Genomic DNA, 7500 nt, shown 5'->3' on the forward strand with positions numbered 1-7500 from the left:
CCTCCTCCCTTCTTCTCTTGTTCTTCCTCCTCCTCTTCCTCCGCCAATTCTATTTCCTCCTTCATTTCCCAAAAACCTTATATCGTTCAAATTCCTCCATATTTTTTTTATATATTTTCATTGTCTCCCTCCTCCTCTTCCTCTTCGTCTTCCTCCTCCTCCTTCTCTTTTTCTTCTTCCTCCTCCTTCGCCAATTCTATTTCCTCCTTCATTTCCCAAAAACCTTATATCGTTCAAATTCCTCCATATTTTTTTAATATATTTTCATTGTCTCCCTCCTCCTCTTCCTCTTCGTCTTCCTCCTCCTCCTTCTCTTTTTCTTCTTCCTCCTCCTTCGCCAATTCTATTTCCTCCTTCATTTCCCAAAAACCTTATATCGTTCAGACTCCTCCATATTTTTTTTATATATTTTTATTGTCTCCCTCCTCCTCTTCTTCTTCCTCTTCCTCCCTCTCTTCTTCTTCTTCTTCCTCCTCCTCCTCCTCATCCTCCTCCTTCACCAATTCTATTTCCTCCTTCGAACATTTCCTCAAAAAACCTCTATCTTCCAAATTCCTCCATATTTTTTATATATTTTTTTAATTGTCTCCCTAGCTCCTCCTTTTCCTCTTCTTCTTCTTCCTCCTCCTTCTCTTCTTCTTCTGCTTCTTCTTCCTCCTCCTCCACCTCTTTCTCCTCTTCCTCCTCCTCCTCCTTCACCAATTATATTTCCTCCTTCAATTCCTCAAAAACCTTATCTTCCAAATTCCTCCATATTTTTTTTTTTATATAAGAACATAAGAACATAAGAACGTTGGAGTCTGCAAGAGGCCGGTAGGCCTATACAAGGCAGCTCCTTTGACCCAAAGCTCCCGTGTATCTAACCCCACTTAATATCGCTGTCCATGAATTTATCTAATCTATTTTTGAATGTGACAATTGTATTGGCACTCACCACATGACTGCCAAGCCTATTCCACTCATCCACAACCCTGTTAGTAAACCAATTTTTGCCTATGTCCCTGTTGAATTTGAATTTATCCAGTTTAAACCCATTACTTCGTGTCCTACCCGGTTCTCTTGCCAACAAAACCTTATGAATATCTCCCTTATTAAAGCCCTTCATCCATTTATAAACCTCGATCATGTCTCCACGCACCCTTCGCCTTTCTAGAGAATGCAAGTTTAACTGTTTGAGTCTTTCCTCGTATGGCAAGTTTCTCAACCCCTGATGATTCAGGGGTTGAGAAACTTGCCATACGAGGAAAGATTCAAACAGTTAAACTTGCATTCTCATCCTCCTCTGCACTGATTCTAACATTTTGATATCCATTCTATAGTAAGGTGACCAGAACTGAACGGCATAATCAAGATGAGGTCTAACTAATGCTAAATATAGTTTGAGGAAGACTGCGGCGCTTCTGTTGCTTACGCTCCTTGAAATAAATCCCAGTACCCTATTTGGTCGATTTCTAGCTTGAATGCATTATGCCCTTGGACGGAGATTTACATTGTCTCCCTACTCCTCTTCCTTTTCTTCCTCCTCTTCCTCTTCCGGGGTACACCTGGGAAAGGCACACTGTGGTAACCCTGGTGTCACACTGGCCCCGGGGTGATGGGTTCAGCCGACCCCCCCCCCCCTTCCCCCGACCCCCCCACCCCAGGCTCAAGGGGCAGTGTGGCGGAGATGAGCACAGAGGACACGCGCAGCTGTTGAGTGTGTGCTCTTAACTTTATTTTTCTCTTTTTTTCCTTTTTTTTTTTTTTTTTTTTTTTTTTGCCCTTGAGCAGACTCTATCCTTGCCTGTAAAAATGTTGCACACACACACACACACACACACACACACACACACACACACACACACGTCAGAGAGAGAGAGAGAGAGAGAGAGAGAGAGAGAGAGAGAGAGAGAGAGAGAATGCGTCACAGTTTTTATCTTCTTTCCTCCTCCTCCACACAAGAAGCTCTATATGTGCACACACGTGGAGGTGCACACGATCCCTCACGTGGGGTGCACACACACACACACACACACACACACACACACACACACACACACACACACGATGACAAAAGACAAAGACGAAATATGAGGAGGAGGTGGAGGTGAAGGAAGAGGAGGAGGAGGAAGATGACTGCGAAAATATATGGAAGGAGGAATTTGGTAGGAGTAAGGTTAGGAGGAGGAGGAGGAAATTAAAGGAGGAGAAAGAAAAGGAAAATAAAAAGGAGGAAGAACTTGGGAAAAATAAGAAGCCGGAGTTAATACGTGGAAGAGGAGGAGGAAGAGGAAGAGGAGGAGGGAGACAAAAAAAAAAAACGGAGGAATTTCCATGGAAGATATAAAGTTTTTGGGAAATGGAGGAGGAGGAAGAAGAAGACTAGGGAAATGTGAAGGAGGGTAATGGAGAACAGGAGGGAGAAGAGGAGGTGGAGAAAAAAGAAGAAAAGGAGGGGGAGGAGGAAGACTAGAAAATAAAGGGGAGGGGGGGAAAGAAATTAGAATAAAGGAGGTTAGGAAGAAGAAGAAGAGGAAATAGAATACGTAGAAGAGGAGGAGGAGGAGGAAGACGTGGGAGATTAAATTTAAGGAGGAGGAATTAAGAAGAGGAAGAGAAAAAGAGGAGGAGGAGATGTCAGAGGAGAAAGAAGACCCAGGGAGATATGAATTAAAGACAGAGGAAATGGAAGAGAAGGAGGAGGAGGAAGAAGAGGAGGAGGATCAAAGAGAAGAGAAAGAGAAAAAGAAGAGGAGATGTAAGAGGAGAAAAAAGACCCAGGGAGATATGAACTAAAGAAAGAGGAAATGAAAGAGAAGGAGGAGGAGGAAGAAGAGGAAGAGGAGGAGGAAGAGGAGGAGGAGGAGAATCGAACACTACAACCACAACCACCTCTAACTACCTTTAACAAACTAACCAAACGAGAGTAACAACAGTAATGCAACCCCAACCTCCCACACCCCAAATCACCCCTCAACCCCCCTCCAATCCTCAACACCAGCTCGTCGGAAGGGGTGGCAGGGGTTCCGTGGGGGGAGGCGGTGGGTCATAAGGCATAGAACCCGGCAAATCAAACCCTAGATAGTACCCCTCACACCCATACAACCGATTCACCCTCGCTATATCGGTAACACTCAAGTTCACCCGTTGTCCCATCCTCTCCGCCCCCAGCTCCCCATCTAGAGCCGAAATCGTAGGTCTCGAGCAGTCATAACAAAATCCTTTCGGCCCGTAGTGCATGACGGACGCCACATCGTAAGGAAGCCCACGTGTCTGGGTGAACGCGCTTAAAATTCGCTTCGCGTCCTGTAGGATGTTATCGTAGTGAACTATGATGGGAGTCTCTGATCCATGCGTTGGTGCTCGTGGTAAAATCCCAAAACATGCATGATCTCGTGTAGACATGTCCACACGTGTCACGCAGTCCGGGGCGTGTAGGTGGACCACGCTGACGTAACCGGGGACTGCCTTGTAGCCCGGGACGGCGTTGCATCCGCCCAAACCCGGGGTGATAAGCACGTGATCTCTCGGGACCTCCTCGTCGCCCTCCGCCGTGACGAACCGACTGCAAGTCTGAGATTCGATAACACCCAACCCGTTCTCTATGTCCCGTCTGCTGTCTTGGGTGTAGAGGCCACTGATCACCAGGGGGATATCCGGGGAGGGCCAACGCCTTAATTCGGCTAAACTGGGGGGCTCCTGGGGGGCTGGATATGGCGGGAGATTGGAAAAGGTTCTGGTGGTGGGGGGGGCGCCTGGGGGCAGGATATGGCGGAAACTGGGGTAAGGTTCTGGTGGTGGAAGGGTGGTGGTGGCGGTGATTGGGGTAACACAGCCACACTCAGATTCTACCCATGGGGCCTGCTGCTGGGGCTGCTGCTGCTGGGAGTTCCTGGTTGTCCTGGGGTGCTTGTTCGCCAGCCACCACCCCCGCCGCCCTAGCCCCGCCGCCCCAGGTCAACGCCCCCCGCTGGCAATAAAATAAAATAAAATAATAACATATCATAACTAGCTGGGGTGGATTGCCCTTTCGTATGTGTGATTGTACGTTGCACCTTTATGTCTCTCTCTCTCGCTCTCTCTCTCTCTCTCTCTCCGTTTCCATGACAACCACACGCTAACACGATCAGCTGACTGCATAAAACAAAAGCCTTAATTGCAGCAGTAGTAGTAGTAGTTGTTTTTTTTTCCTTCTTCATCTTCCACCCTTCCCCAGTTCTTCCTCCACCTCCTTTTCCTCCTCCTGTTTTCCTTTCTCATAATCTTTCTTACTCTTTCTCTCATTTCTTTTTCCTTTCATTTGAATTCTTCATTCTTCTTTTTTTCTTATCCCTTTTTTTATTTACTTAAGTCTCCTTTTTCTAGGTCTCAATCTTTTTCTCAGTATTATCTTCTTCTTCTTCTTCTTCTCCTTCTTTCTTATCTTCTCTGAGGCTCCACCGAGTTTTGCGTGTGTGTTAGACTGACACACACACACACACACACACACACACACACACACATACACACACACACACACACACACACACACACACACACACACACACACACACACACAGGTTGCTTGCTATTCACGCCATTCCTATGCTTACCAAAAGCTCTCTATCCCGTTCCTCTTCTTTCTGGTTTCTTCTTCGTGGTCTAGGTTTGCAGTATAACGGTTTGTCCTAGATCTTATTCATTTCATTTTCTTCATACTCACCTTCAGGACCTGTATTCTCAAACCATTCGGCGCCCAATTACACATATTTGACAAGGCTTTCGCAGGCGTTTCGGGCATTTTCAGGTGTAGTTTAATGGCCCTGGTTGTTGTTTAACTCTTCTTCTGTACCATGAATGTGAAAAAAAAACTCATGAAAGCCCGATTAATTTCCATTTTGACCTTTGAAAATAGTTGATGTGCGAGGTGGGAGCGTCTGAGAATACCTCCCCAGGCCTAATTTCGCGCTCTCTGTATGAAGTTCCTCTATTGCTCTCTAAGTCTGTTTGTAAGTAATTAACCACGCGGTGAAAAACGGGTGAAGAAAAACGAATGAGCCACAGTATTGTTTATGAAGACCAATACAAACCTTTATTAAAGCCGTGCCTTTAAAAGCCGTGAATTTTGGAGATACATAGAGACGACATGTGTAGACAGAGAGAAAGACAGACAGACAGAACGGTAGCTCCTAAAACTGTCACCTTGCCTAAACTAAACTAAAGCCTTTATTGATCTTAATGTTTTCGCTGAGGCTTTAGTAGAGGTTGTGTTGTTAGTATTTCCATGGGTAGTTTGACAAGGCTTTGGTAGAGGTTGTGTTGTTGATATTTCCATGGGTAGTTTGACAAGGCTTTGGTAGAGGTTGTGTTGTTGATATTTCCATGGGTAGTTTGACAAGGCTTTAGTAGAGGTTGTGTGGTTAGTATTTCCATGGGTAGTTTGACAAGGCTTTGGTAGAGGTTATGTTGTTAGTATTTCCATGGGTAGTTTGAGGTTGTGATAAATGCCCGCCGAGATAAATAGACAGACAAATATACAGGAGATAACAGAGTCAGATAGAAAGATACCTTTTGCCTAGTTGCAACAGAAAGATCCAGGTTATAGATAAATCACTGGGGAGGGGCATCCTAGATAGATTCTATAGATAGATAACCTTGGATAGAAGTCTAGATAAATAGATCGTTAGGCAGAGCGCTTGTTTCTGGATAGCCATAGCTGCGTCGGAGACATTATATTATTGTTTTCAGAAATCAACGTTTATCTCTGGGATACAAATCTTTCGATGTATTTTTCCTGCCACTGATGTCAAACTTATGGCCTGATAGTTTAATAGCAACAGCTAAATAGATAGACAAATGGTGTTACGTTCGCCATCTTCCCAGCTCGGACCTTGTTTAGCTTGAACTAGGACCGAGTTGAATATGGTAGTGAGGGTTGAAGACATTTGTTGTTTAAGACTGTTTTATTAACCGCGGGACAAACCGTCGGGTCCTGCCATTTTGTTATGATCGAGTCATCAGCACTTTTTACTATAGGATCGCATAATTGAGTCAGATTTCCAGCGGCTGCATCTCACTGGCGGGCAGATAGATACACGATAGATAAGGACTAGATAGATCACGGACGCGATAGTTACTGTTGAGGATTCTGGCCATCTGTTTACTGTCCTGGGTTACAGATCCAGTCTCTGTCTGTCAGGATAGATAGACCAATAGATAGATGAATTTTACTTTTCGATCTTATGCTACGATGAAGGAGATTTCTGGAGTTAGCTTTTGATATAAATCGCGCGCCATATATGCTTTTCATATAATAGATAGATTTTGTTACTCCGAATATACACAAGCTCTGGAGAGCTGTTGTGAGAGAGAGAGAGAGAGAGAGAGAGAGAGAGAGAGGTGACATGCTTTACCTTCAAAATTGTTGTTAGCCTCTTTGTTTCAGGGCTTCCTTCCATGCCTTGTCACCTCTTCATCCTCTCTCTTCATTTCCGGTTTCTTCTTCAAGTTATCAATGTAGTGGCTTCTTCTGTTCTTATTTCCACTTCATCCTTTTCTGATCTTCTTCTTCTTACTTCCTCCATCTCTTCTTCATCTCCTTCAACGCTTTCTTCATCTTCTCTTCTCTTCTTCTAATCTTCTCCTTCGGCTCTTCTTCACGTGGAAAATCTCCTTTGCACATCTGGTAACGATCTCCATGGGACCTTCATTCCACAACTGCCAGACGAGACCTCCTCACAGCTCTCAGAGACTTCAGTACCGTACCAAGTGGAAAGTTTTGAAACATTTAATTCCCAAGAGACAATGACACTGAGAGAGAGAGAGAGAGAGAGAGAGAGAGAGAGAGAGAGAGAGAGAGAGAGAGAGAGAGAGAGAGAGAAGATACACACACACACACACACACACACACACACACACTGCACGCTGGGTGCGTCATTGTTAGGCCCGAGAAGAGTGTGTGGGGGGCGGCAAGGAAGGCTTTATAAGCCGACGCACACTGGCAATAACCGGGCAGTTCACCCGTGAAGTTCTGCAAGGCATCTTGACCTGCTGCCTGTCAGACGAGCCTTGGGAAAATACTTCACTTGCCAGAAGGTCAGAAGTAATGACACTTCTGATGTTGCTGAGCGTCGCGGTCATGGCCGTGGTCGTGGCCGCGGTGGAGCCAGCCAGCACTGCCCCTGCTGCAGAAGGCGACACGAGCAACGTGCCCTCGGTAAGTCCGTAGTGTCCAGTCTCGTCGCCACGGGCTTCAGCGAGGCGTGTGGCCGAAGCCCTGACAGCTGCGCACCTGTCTCCGTGCAGCGCCCAACGCCGCCGAACCTGCTGGTGCAGGTAATGGTTTATTCCGCAAAGAAATACGTAATGTAACTATACACCACCAAGTAGTGAGACCTGACGACGAAGTAACGTAGCTTAATCCAATCAAATAATGTAAAGTAGATACATCAAATATGATGCCCAAACCCCAGTAAGCTACGCAGCCAAATCACACATAAAACAATGGTACATGCTAAAAAACACGTAAACAGCTTAAGAAAC

At 45.5% G+C, this 7500-nt stretch overlaps 1 protein-coding gene and 1 long non-coding RNA gene across 4 annotated transcripts in view; both read left to right on the plus strand.

Annotated features, from left to right (window-relative positions):
* Positions 1–7500, plus strand: part of LOC126990164 (RING finger protein 150-like) — an 89045-nt gene that overhangs the window by 3960 nt on the left and 77585 nt on the right. The gene's annotated exons all lie outside the window — the stretch shown is intronic.
* The window catches only part of LOC126990166 (uncharacterized), a 46145-nt gene continuing 43792 nt past the window's right edge, over positions 5148–7500 (plus strand). The window contains exon 1 of the long non-coding RNA XR_007744090.1: positions 5148–5271. This is a non-coding gene — a long non-coding RNA (uncharacterized LOC126990166). The remainder of the gene's footprint in view (positions 5272–7500) is intronic.

The sequence above is a fragment of the Eriocheir sinensis genome, unplaced genomic scaffold (genome assembly GCF_024679095.1).
Source record: "Eriocheir sinensis breed Jianghai 21 unplaced genomic scaffold, ASM2467909v1 Scaffold147, whole genome shotgun sequence".
NCBI lineage: Eukaryota > Metazoa > Arthropoda > Malacostraca > Decapoda > Varunidae > Eriocheir > Eriocheir sinensis.